The sequence below is a fragment of the Mytilus galloprovincialis genome, chromosome 11 (assembly GCF_965363235.1).
Source record: "Mytilus galloprovincialis chromosome 11, xbMytGall1.hap1.1, whole genome shotgun sequence".
NCBI lineage: Eukaryota > Metazoa > Mollusca > Bivalvia > Mytilida > Mytilidae > Mytilus > Mytilus galloprovincialis.
The window spans coordinates 8,349,985-8,363,838 of NC_134848.1; the positions used below are offsets into that span (position 1 = coordinate 8,349,985).

The 13,854-nt window shown below is 33.9% G+C and overlaps 1 long non-coding RNA gene across 1 annotated transcript; it reads right to left on the minus strand.

The window, feature by feature from the left end:
* Positions 1 to 670: 670 nt before the first annotated feature.
* On the minus strand, positions 671 to 3,552 carry LOC143051575 (uncharacterized). Its single transcript, XR_012970845.1, has 2 exons — positions 3,188 to 3,552; positions 671 to 1,637 (listed from the first exon to the last, which is right to left on the minus strand). It is a non-coding gene; the product is annotated as an uncharacterized LOC143051575 (long non-coding RNA).
* Between the last annotated feature and the right edge of the window lie 10,302 nt (positions 3,553 to 13,854).

A 13,854-nucleotide genomic window follows, 5' to 3' on the forward strand; every position in this document is an offset into this window, starting at 1 on the left:
CCCAAGTCAGGAGCCTCTGGCCTTTGTTGGTCTTGTATTATTTTAATTTTAGTTTCTTGTGTACAATTTGGAAATTAGTATGGCGTTCATTATCACTGGACTAGTATATATTTGTTAAGGGGCCAGCTGAAGGACGCCTCCGGGTGCGGGAATTTCTCGCTACATTGAAGACCTGTTGGTGACCCTCTGCTGTTGTTTTTTATTTGGTCGGGTTGTTGTCTCTTTGACACATTCCCCATTTCCATTCTCAATTTTATTAATCACTTAAATTATCCATGAAGGTCAAGGTCAGGTCAACCCAACCTGATAGTCAAGTAGATCTTTCAAGATACTCATATACAATAAAATGTATCCAATTACATATATAAAATATATACAGTATAAGAGAGCATTTCATTGATTAAGTAACAGTATATTTTACATGCAGTCATTGAACCATGAAAATGGGGTCAGGTGCAATGTACATATAATGGCAAACTGAAACATCATAACATATTAATTAGCTACTAGCATTTGAATACAAGACAAGAAACATCCAGCTCTTTTAGCTTTTAAAATGTAAAGCTCTATAAAATAGCTTACATCATCACCCCAAGACTGTAATACAAATTTCTTGTATACAACCAATTTTTATGACTTTTGTGTAAGGCGAGACAAAATAAAATGATACTTTGAAGTACATGTATTGTTTAATATGTTTGACTACTATTATAAAATGCCAGTTTCAGAATGAACAGTAATTTAGAAGATTATTAAAATACATGTAGATACATTCAGACTATTATAACTATACAGCAAGCTGTCATTCGACTCTAACCAACAACCATGCCAGGGCTGTAAAGCTTGTCTAGGTTGGTAAAAACTTCCATCATCATGCATATATATGACACTAACCAATAGTGATGGACCGTGACAGACCCTCATGGAAAGTAAAGGAGGTTTAACACTTCCTGGTGGTACATGTAGCCAACAATAGCAATGGCAGCATAGAAACTCTTATTATATCCAAATTCTTATTTCAAATGAATAATTATCCAAGGTGAATCAGATGATGTATGATCATGATGCTGCACTTTTAGTATTGACAATGATTGATATATATTCACTGAAACTAGAAATTTCCATTATTCCAATTTTCTATTCTTAATGATATAACTATCCAAGATAATCATGGAATTAAGATATGATGCACTACTAATATTCCTAGAAAACTTTAAATTCTCTTTATTTCAAATTGTTAATATTACTTATTTCAAATATATATATATATATATATCAAAGGTATGCTCTGTCACCAAGTAATGTAGTACATTGCATTTCCTACATTTTTTCTATGAATTGTAAGTTTGCTATTTGTTCAATTCACAATTCTCTTTTTGTCCAATCAGATCATCCCATCAACTGTACATCATGACATAATGCTGTTATCTCTATCAACGTTATTTCCAAACCAATAAGTAACACAAAATTATGAATGAATCCACCATTTCACAATTTATAGCTACAGGTACAAATGAGGTACCATATGAGAGTAACTTAGTGACACTATATATTTCCTATATATACATTGATATACATGATATATGCCGCTTCATAATCTGGCTGGGAATCATGCTCAAACCAATGTGATATCTTATCTACAAAAAAAATATACATTAAGAATAAAGTATTTATTATATATAAACTTGTATTTATCTACAAGAAAAACTAGCAATCATAAGTTGCTTGACAACAAAGTTTAATGATGTAAAGAAATGAATTTATGACTTATACAATTTAATTGATAAGTCCCTTATGAGAAGAAGAATAAAACCCTTTTTTGAGGTTCTATTTCTAAAACAAAATGTTCTCTCTTTCTACATCAATGTTTTCTTAGGTGTATACTTCATTGAAGGGTTACTGTCTAATAGAGGCTATAGCACTATACTTATTGTGATCAATTTATAATACTTTTTTATTTTGAAATAGAATTTGTTGAATATTACTACCAACGTGACATGGTGACAAAGCAAATAGTATTTATAAGATTCTTCTTCTTCTTCTTTATAATCCATCAACATACTGATGATAACATGTCGGGCACTTATTTAACTATGCCGCGCATGCGTGGGATCTAATTTTTATTTAGTCATGACAGTCATGACAGTGAATAATATACAAAAGATAAAAATAAAAATTTCAACATAATTTCTTTTTCTTGTTATAACATATATTTAAGTTCTACAAAATTAAGAGCATAACAAATCATTTATAACAAAATAATGAATCATACCCGGTAAAATCTTAAATTTCTTATCACAAAAGATGAAAAGTGTTAAAAATTGTTGTTAAGGACGCAATGCCGTCTCATCATTTGGAATCAGGCATGTCAGGGCACAATATCAATATACTCTTTTTTTTGCCCCGGGCAATTTTGAGGTTATTGCATATATACAAACCCAAGCCTTGAACATGTTGAAGGTATTCATAACACATATGTGACAAATTATAATTATTGTACATCACCCACCAGTGGCTATATAAATAGGTATATCATCGTCGTAACTAGTCCGAGATTACTCTGACGTCCAAACGTAACTAGTCCGAGATTACTTTGATGTCCAAACGGCTGTTTTGCCAGACAAGCTTGTCTCGGACTACATCGTAACATGTGAAGATTGGTTGGTTATTGGTTAATAAAAAAAAGTGACCAATATTTCATGCAAATTTAGGACGTGACAGTTATCAATACATTAACATACAATATGTAGGATTACTCGATCAGGGGTTTAGGTCTTGTAACTGTTGTATAGCCTATAGGCCATCCCGCACAACCATACCATTGTGAATACCCCACATGTCAATGCATGTTAGGCAATAAACAGGGGTGGATCCAGCCATTTTTAAAAGGGGGTTTAAACCATACTTGTTTATATGTAACTTTTTAAATCATGCATTGATCTTTCAAAAAACATGAAAAAGGGGGGGGGGGGGGTCCAATCACAGGAACAATTTTTTAACAAGCCCAAATTCTTACTTTGCCTTTGAACAGGCTACTATCCAAGAGTGTGGAGTATTGGAACGTCGATTCATACCTGTATGCACAAATTTAACAAATGTGAACATTTTTCCTTCAAACTCTTGGGTGATGATCCATGATCAATGATTATTCTGATAGACATGTATTAAAATATTCATTTCTACTCACCAATTGCAATTTCCAGCTCAGCTTATATTGTACTATAGTTTCCTTCTACCATGTCAACGATTTTGTGTAAATTAAGTTAGCTATTAGAAGCGCTGACACTGCCGACACACATGCGACATGAATGCAACAAAAATAAAGAGGGTACGGTAACGTTAAATCGTTTACGGGCGAAGAATTATTTTCCGTTTTTAATTAAACTTGTCAGATTTGATTAATTATCGTCGAAAAATGTCCCTAATGGATAGTCATTCAAATTAAACCAGCTTTATTATGCTGTATGCATGTAATATATATGTAACCTGGTCTTTAAATGTACTTTAAGTACAGTGTCTGACGTATTTATAAACATTTTCTTGATTATTTATCCTATTTCAAATATTAATTTGAATGAAATTATAAGCCTTTTTCTGCTATAATATTCAAACTTTATTTTTTAACGAAGGCTTCTGGTATGTAGTTTTTTTTACAAAAGGCCCTCGAATTATAGACACATTAAAAAATAAAGATGGAAAGTCAAACGCATGAGTCTGGCAAAAATAAAGTTAACGGACAATGTCATGACAATAAACGGAAAACGATAAAAGACAGAGTTATATCTATATATTTTTTTCCCTTCCTCAAATTTACTCAAATGCAATTTATATAGGTAACATAAAAAGATAAATGATAATGCATTCATTTACAATATTTAAAAATAGTTACATCTTAAATTTAATTTAACATATTAAGATCACGTTTTCAAGTGTTCACGGCCGACATCCGTTATTATTAAATAAGGGTGTAAAAATGAATGACAAATTCTTCACCACGTACGGCAGTCTGTAATTGCATATAAAACGTATTGCAATCACTTGTAAACCATTAAATATAAAGGTTCAGGTGCTTATATTCAATAATCAAATATTATTTCGGCAATATGTTGATTTTTTTTAGTCAATTCGCGGCGATTTGTGCAGCAGTATGACTTTGAGCTACTTTTTTTATTTATATAATTATAAAACAGTGTTAAATAATTAAATAGGAAGAAGTTAGAATTCAAATTGAATATTTGTTTTATTTAAATAACATGATTAAGGGGACGTGGTAGACTTTCAGTTAAAAAATCGTCTTCTTTCACAGTTTTATTTTATTCTTGAAAGGGGAGCAACCCCTGATAAATAATGGGAAAGTTTCACTCGTTTTGTGTCCAAATTATTAAAATCTGAACACGACTGGACACGGTCTGACAACATCTTGATGTCAGTTTGTATCCATGGTCTGTTTTGGTCTGACACGGTCTTAACGGATCTAAACAGCTCGCTAGAAGATACAGTCTTAAATATCTTGACATGCCTTAACGGGACTAATTTACCTAATGAGACTATCGATCCGAATGGAGACTTAACGAACTGACAAATCTTGACGTTTTCCTCTAGCGGTAAATCCAGTCAATTAAGATACGATCAGACCAAAATGACCGTTTCAGACTGAAATCGTGCTACTAGTGGCCAGTTTATGCAGTCCTGAAGGATGCATCCTTCTCACCAATGTTTGGCTCAGACGAGGCAAGAACTTTTTTCAACGAAAAAATAAAACAATTCAACACAGAAATGAGAAGATCATATAGGGAATTCATAACAACTGAATCAAAGATATATGTAGATAGTGCCACGGAAGAAATACACAAAATTTGACAAGAAACAACAAAAAGAGATACAAAGCCGAAACAAAGACAGTTCCAGGACAATAGTAAAACTTAACGAGAGGATTAGACAGTTAAAAGAAGAATGGTAAAAAATACAGGAGAGCAAGTAATGAACCAGTACGGGGAAGTAAAGAAAAAATGAAAGATGTCAAGATAGAAGCAGAAGAAGAAAGAACAAGACCAAGAAAACAAGATCAAACACAAGGTGATAGGGAGGTGCAGAGATTAAAAAGAGAATTTGGATGACTTCAAAAACATGGAGGAAAGAGCCCTATCTAGAAGGAGAGGTCGCGGAGGAAGAGGTTACAATTTGTTTTAGCCATGTCGGCCATTTTGTTTTGGTAGGCGGGGTCATCGGACACATTTTTTAAACTATATATCCCAATTACGATTGTGGCCAAGTTAGTTTAAATTTGGCTTAGTAGTTTCAGAGAAGAAGATGTTTGTACAAGTTCCAAAAAATTACGAGAAAGTTGTTAAAACTGACTATAAAGACTCCTTAAGGGGTTGACTGACAATTTTCGTCATGTCGACTTATTTTACTGAACATTATTGCTGTTTACAGTTTATCTCTATCTATAATAGTATTCAAGATAATAACCAAAAACTGCAAAATTTCCTTAAAATTGCAAATTCAGGGGCAGCAACCCAACAACAATCTAACCCCATGTCAGATTTTCTCTAAATGCTTTGGTTTTAAAGATATAAGCCAAAATATACATGTTACCCCTGTGTTCTATTTTTAGCCATGGCGGCCATCTTAGTTTGATGGCCAGGTCATCGGACACATTTTTTAAACTAGATACCCCAAGGAAGATTGTGGTCAAGTTTGGTTAAATTTGGCACAGTAGTTTCAGAGGAGAAGATTTTTGTGAAAGTTTACGAACGACGGACGACGAGTGATGAGAAAAGCTCACTTGACCTTTCAGGTCAGGTGAGCTAATAAAAGCTTGAAATTACCGGCTGATATATTAGTCTAGTCGATTTGTGCAGATTTTTGACAAAATTGCTCAGATTGTGGTAAAAGCATGAAATTTGGCATAGTAGTAGTATATGTCATGGACAACATTTTAAGCTATGGACCCAATCTGAAAATTGAAATTGGCAAAAGAGGCGGCCATTTTAAAATGGCGACCGTTTGATCTCAATAGATTAATAATAAAAAATCATGAAAATGATATTAGAGAAGATATTGACATGAAATCTGGTAAATAGAATAACAGTGCTGAATCCAATTGTCTTGTAGAACAAAAGTTTTGGAAATATTACCCATATTGAATGGCGGCCATCTTGAAAATCTTTTTTTTTTTAAGACAAAATATGTAGTCATTATTCGATATAATAAAGAAAAATGCATTGTGGAAGATATATAAATGTATTTGTTTGAGCTATATAAACAGGACAAAATGCGAGCCTATCCCCCTCTCCAAGTTATCATCATCTGTTTTGTAGCAGGCACAAAAGCATTAACACGCGGACACGAAGAGGATCATAAAATGAACTATTACTCTGAAAGCAATATTCATGCAACCGCTTGTTCAAAATAGAATAACAGGAGAATTTTATTTTATACGTACAGATAAAGCAAGAAAATATTTGTATACCTGTCGTTTATAATAGTTGGCTGATTACTGGATAATTTGTTTTGTTGATATTGTTCATTTGAAACAACTTTCAAAAACCTTGATTGCAGACATTATGAATTTTATATCATACAAGAAATGTTATAAGAACATAAACTGCTCAAATGTTCTCAATTGACGTTAAACATATCTAACAATAAGTAAAATGTACATGTTTTGTCAAACCACACTCTGTTTTTCATATTCTATCGCATTGTCCTCCACATTAACATAGAGTAGTACAACTTAATACTGCCTTTACTGTTTACACATTTGCATTTCCTTAGTAACCGTCTTCACTTTGACTTATAAGTTATGCGCTTGCTGCAGGAAATTATTATATAGTCATGTGGTATATTCATCACAGATGACAAGGACTGTCATCTGAGGACTTCATATATATATTGATTTTTTGGTAGCCATTTTGAATGATGGTCATTATTCGCTAATCTTATTATTTCACTGTTTGCATTCATACTTTTTTACTAATTTATATTGGATATTCACAAAGAGTTCAGATAAGGCATGCGCATGTTTACAAAACTAAGATATCAGTATCAAAATTTCTGTTACTTACACGTTTGCCTAAGTAACTTTTTAAAACAAAAATTACGTATACATTATATAATTTATGACCGAAAGTTGTTTTTGGGAAAAGGTCAAAATTGTAGATTTCAAAAACACTGGAACTAGATATCAGAAAAACATAACGGACAATTAGACTGGAAGGAATGTGTGAAACGGCAAGAGAGGACATGTAAGGGTTTGCAATGCCAAGCAGATACAAACATAACAGTCATAAACATTTGAGCTGGCAATCACTCTTTTGATGCAAGCATACGAAGATGTTGGGTCTTGAATTGGTTTTCCTTTCGCTCAATTCGAAACAGTTGAATGAGGGCTATGGAACTGCAGAAGCACTCCAGAATCACAAGGCAAAATGGCGAAAATCATGTCAAACAAATTTTCAGACCTCAAAATATTTCATCAGCAAAAGGGCAAACATACTTCTGATGTTGAAGATAAGTTCCCAATTGAAAGGAAACAATAGTAAAAGTAACCAGACACTGTAAAGTGGAACTGGATCAAAAAGAACAATGACTGCAATGTATTTTTTTCTGTGGTGATGTATCTGAAGATCTCCATGATACATCGACATTTTTAAATCAACAAAAATAGGGCATGACTGTGCACTTGTACTACATATTCCCTTAGCCAAAGTAAGAGCTGGAGATGTCAAATCACTAGTATCATGCTTGATGATTGATGAAACTTAGCAACATAGCAAATAGGCAGAATAAAAGACACAGAAAGAAAGCCAGGAATCTTTTATCCTTGGGGTTGTGCTTTCCTAAATAATAAAAATACATTGATGGCACACGGTCTGGAAGAGGTATTGTGCCAATCTCCAAGCTTGCAGATCACGCTAAATTGTACAGTAAACGCCTGGAACATCTTGGAGTTATCATGGAAGGAAGAACTGATGCAACGCAGTTAACAAAATTGGAATGTAGCTGCTATAGGATATCTAGGCATACAAGCAAGATAAATTAGTGCTGTTGATTTTATACAAAGGTAATTGTGAAGCTCTGCAACAGACCTAATAATAAAAGGATAAAAATGAAGGCATCACCATAGCCATAGCAGGCAAAATATATATGCTTGATACTAAGAATAACTTTACAGGGACACTCAAAAACAGCTGTTGACACGAATCAGTTCAACAGACATAAGTTTCCTTAGTAACAGGATGGCCAAACATCGAGATACAGTCCAGAAATATCGTTGGGAAGCAGACAAGACTTACCATTTCTCAGCTATATTATTTCAATTGTGCAACTCGTCGTTGAAAGGATACAACTGCAACTTATCGGTTCTCAAATAGAGAGTAAGATGTCTCAAAGATTGTGGAACCGATTCATTTGAAAAGCCTACATTGAATGTCTCTATAAACCTTTTTATAGTAACAAGCTTAACTCTTCAAACTGTTCTAGTTACTTTGACTATGAAGAGGCCTTCATAATCACGACTAAAAGACATGGCCTGTTTCAGAACTTCCCCAACATATTCATTGAGAATCCGGAGAAAGACGCAACCTTTCATGTGTGCTTGCATATCATCTATGGCAGCTAGTATTCAATTTTTCAGAAGTGTTGTATTAATCATTCCTTCCATGACAACTCATATTTACTAAGAACGTTTACTGTACAATTTACCAATATCATCAATTTCAAATATTAAAACAATATCTGTTCCAGAGTGAGCCGTCACTGTTTTCTATCAATTTGGCGAGCCCCATTCTATGGATAACAGATTCTTGACTTTTTTTCTGTGTCTCGAATTATGTCTATTTGCCTTGTCGTGCAGTTTTAACAAACATTTAGCATGATATCTGCTCCTGAAAAATTAATCTCCAGCACTGAGTCTAGCTAAAAGAACAATGGTTAGTAGTTCAAGTGACAGTCACATACTCTATTGTCGATCATAATTGTCGACGTTTCATGATGATAGTCAGATACCTCATCACAATAAAAGAAAAAAAATCCCTGCAATCATATTGTTCTTGTTAATTCATCACAACCGTGGCTGGTTATTTTACTGGTATTTTTAATCCGTGACTCATCTTAGACTTTTTTTGTTTTTCTTGACAAAATATATTTTGATCTTAAGATTTGCTTTGTCAGGATAAGTACCTTTTGCTCTTTTTGTATTTGATTGGCATTGTAAATCCTCATCTGTCCTGTCTTAGCGTTACGGAATTCTTTCCAGTCTATTTATTATTTTTTCAGCTCCAGTGACTTTCATACCTACGTATTATTCCTTTTCAACATATAGTGGTCATAACTTATATTGTATATAGGCATTTTTTGGTGGTAAAAAAGTAACTAAGCCCTACATGCTAAACTGCAATTAAAAGAATTTACGCGTATTTTTTAAATACATTTATTTGTTAACATATGTATGGCTTATTTGAGCACTTGGTGAATATATCCTATATGAATAGCAACAGTCATAAATAAATCATTAGCAAAACTAGTTGTAAATGCATATAAAACTTAGTATTAATTCAAAAAACGATTCAGGATAGCGAATAATGATATATTGGAAATTTACGTTTCCAAAATGGCCACCATTCAAGATGGCCACCTAATACTTCAATAGTCCTCAGTTTATATTCTTTGTCATAAGATAAACGAAAGTTTATCAAAATTGGTAAAGTAATATATTTTTCATATTTTTTCTAATAATTTTTATTAATTTTTGGACATGATTTCAAAATGGCCGCCCAGAGCCGCCATTTTGATTTTCTGAATTGGGTCCATAGCTATAAATGTTAGTTATGACCTCAACTAACACTCTGTAAAATTTTATGCTTTTACCACAATCTGAGCAATTGTTTCACAAATCGACTGGACTATATCATCAATCAATTTACAATACATATATACCATGTAAATATGCATGTCATTAGGATGTAAACGTGTTTTATATGCTATCCTATTACTTTAGGCTTGAAGATAGATTTGTTTGATATCAAAGACCAATCTAGACTGAGCTTCTTCTATTCGACTAGGACATTCTTCAAAAACATAAGAATCTTCAAAGTAGCGTTGTGCTAGAAGAAAGCAAACCAGAAAAGAAAAACATTAAATCCCAGACAGCAAAATCCACACAAGTTGATGAACTTAATATTGTAGAACATAGTAGTGTTACAAACCTAGAAGTATCAAGTTCTAACAATAGAACATGTAACTTCAGTTATATGGGAATTATAACGATCGTCTCATTGAAAATAATATTTACATTTACATGTTTTTCTTATTTCATGGCAGAACCTTGGAAGAAACAGCTTTACATCTGGCTGCTAAGTATGGACATCTACAGGTCACAAGATTTCTCGCAGAACAAGGAGGTATCAGTCCGTTCGTTAAAACACATAAGAATGAAACCCAGTTATCTGAAGAAGCTATGCATTTCAGAGCCAAAGTACAAGCAAAATATTTATCAACTGTTGTTATTATTTCAGGACTATGTATACCTGGCAGTGATTCTACAATAAGATGGAAACATAAGGTTTTAGGTCGTCAGATGAAGGTTTCAACGACGATTGATTGATTGTTGGTTGCTTTACGCCGCATGAGCACAAAAAGGCTATATCGCGGCGAGAGCTAATTCGAATGTTTTTACAATTTAAAGCATATCGACAGATGAAGGTTTCAACGACGATTAGTGGAGGCAATACCGGTATCACTATGACCTCACGGTAAAGGGTCTGTATCATTCGGTAAGTTTAATTTTTTCCTTCCTTTATAGCTTTCATGTTTGAATGAACTCATCATCGATATACCTTGGGGCCTTGTAGTATCTGAAAAATGTCTCAATTCACGATTATAAAACAATGATCCATGAAGATGACTTCCACTACAAATACAACATGATAAACATGTTCATGTATCAATCATTCCATCGATCAAATCTAATTAATTCCTTGCTTATAGTTCAAAACCAGGAACAACAGTCACGACGTCGTAAACAACAAAAAACAAACACAAAAATATTCAATTATAAAAGAACTCATCATGCATGGCTCAACTGTTACAAAAAGAAGTGACAAAACGTTGACTGCCACAAAACAATGTGTGTTGTTAAGTTGTGGACATCAATAGTAATGTCAAAATCCTTGTCTGATTCAGATTCCGGCCAGAACCGTCCTCTATACCTCAATAGTGACGAAGAAGCAGACTTTGTATTTGTTCAGACAAAGAAAGCTTCTCGGTTTCCTGTACCGCGTCTACCGAGATAAAAAAAAACCACTGTTTACCTTAAAAATGGAGAAGGGCTAGGAAGGGGTTCGGGAGAAGAACCGCAAAGGGCCAAACTTGTAATTTTTTATTTTTTTTTCAAAACAATTTGTACCTATAAATGCAGTTTGCTCTTGCTTTTGGGTTAATGGCTTTAAAAAAAGTAGAAAGAGATCCCTATTAGAGTATTTCATTTGGATTTTATGGTACACAGCTTAATCAGCACAGACGAATTAAATTCTGATTGATATATTTTACCTGAATTTTTAAAAACAGTCGTCTCATTTTACATTGATTGATTGTTGGTTGCTTTACGCCACATTAGCACAAAAAGGCTATATAGCGGCGAGAGGTAATTCGATTATTTTTACAATTTAAGGCATATTTTTAAAATAAGACAAACAGTCCTTCAATTAACTAAAATTCTACACTAAAGCAAATTGGTTATTTACAAATAAAAATCAACAGTAAGATAACGTGATAAAAATTAAAAACGACTTAAATATAACATTTTTATATTCTAAAATAAATTCCAATTTCCTTTAAAAATGCAACAATATTTGTAAATGGAACATTATTCAATAAATCATACATATTATTGACATTGAAATGCTTCTTACGAATATCAGCAAAGTCAATATAATTAATTAAAACATGTTTAATAGTAAATTTGCAGTTGCAAGGTACACATTGTGGTTCATCTTCATTTTTTAAAAGATACTCGTGTGGTCTCATTTTACATCATATTTATGATTCGAGCGTGACGAGTCTTGTAGACTATGGCGCGTCTGGTGTAAATATAAATTTTTAATCCTGAGATCTAAAATGAGTTTATTAACATATAATTTGATTCTTATACAAGAGGGACGAAAGATACCAAAGGGAGAGTCAAACTCATAAATCTAAAACAAACTGACAACGCCATGGCTAAAAATAAAAAAGACAAACAGAAAAACAATAGTACACACGACACAACATAGAAAACTAAAGAATAAACAACACGAACCCCACCAAAAACTAGGGGTGATCTCAGGTGCTCCGGAAGGGTAAGCAGATCCTGCTCCACATGTGGCACCCGTCTTACAACAAAGGCTTTACATCTGGCTGCTCAGAATGGACATCTACAGGTCACAAGATATCTCTCAGAACAAGGAGGTATCAGTCCCTTGATTAAAACACATAAGAATGAAAGAGAGTTCTCTGAAGAAGCAATGAATTTCAATTGATTGATTGTTGGTTGCTTAACGTTCAGTGGCAAATAGTGCATGCATATTCAGGACGAGAACAAGTTTACAATACATACAATAGCTAGGTTGATATAATGAAGGCCATCTGGGATGGTGGTCGGGGAAATTTTGACAGCCACTGGAATATGAGGGTATATTGGATACAGAAATTTTGCCTTGCAACAGGCCACCTACGGACCCCTCAAAGAGTTGTTGCAAGGGTGCTTAATGTGCAAAGAGCGTGACACTCTCTTTACACGAGGCATCGAATTTAACGTCCCCCTTCTGACCAGACGTGATGGCGAACTTGATACATCCTGCACAGTCAAACGAACGCCCCACTTCGGCAAGTGTTTTACTGCCGGTCGGAAGAAGACCAAGTGACCATATTTCTTTTCCCCAGTCACCCTTGGGGGGACGAATTAAATTCTGATTGATATATTTTACGATTATTTTTTAAAACAGTCGTCTCATTTTACATCATATTTATAATTCGAGCGTCACTGACGAGTGTTGTAGAAGACGGTGCGTCTGGCGTGAATATTAAATTTTAATCCTGGTATCTATGATGAGTTATAAGTACCCGGCCACGTCCACTTATATTTTTGTCCATCTGATGAGTTTAGAACGAACTATAAAAATCAGTTAAGCCTTTTTCAACTGATTTTTATAGTTCGTTCTAATGTTGTACTGTTATACCACTGTCCGAGGTTAGGGGAAGGGTTGGGATCCCGCTAACATGTTTAACCCCGCCACATTAATTATGTATGTGCCTGTCCCAAATCAGGAGCCTGTATATTCAGTGGTTGTTTGTTTAAGTGTTACATATTTCTTTTTCGTTCATTTTTTTACATAAATAAGGCCGTTAGTTTTCTCGTTTGAATTGTTTTACATTGTCTTGTCGGGGCCCTTTATATCTGACTATGCGGTATGGGCTTTGCTCATTGTCGAAGGCCGTACGGTGACCTAAAAATGTTAATGTCTGTGTCATTTTGGTCTTTTGTGGGTAGTTGTCTCATTGGCAATTATACCACATCTACTTTTTTATATTAACATATTATTTGAATCTTATACAAAGGCTTTACATCTGGCTGCTCAGAATGGACACCTACAGGTCACAAGATATCTCTCAGAACAAGGAGGTGTCAGTCCCTTGGTTAAAACACATAAGAATGAAAGAGAGTTCTCTGAAGAAGCAATGAATTTCAATTGATTAATTGTTGGTTGCTTAATGTCCAGTGGCAAATAGTTCATGCATATTCAGGACGAGAACAAGTTCACAATACATACCATAGGTAGGTTGATATAATAAAGGCCATCTGGGATGATGGTC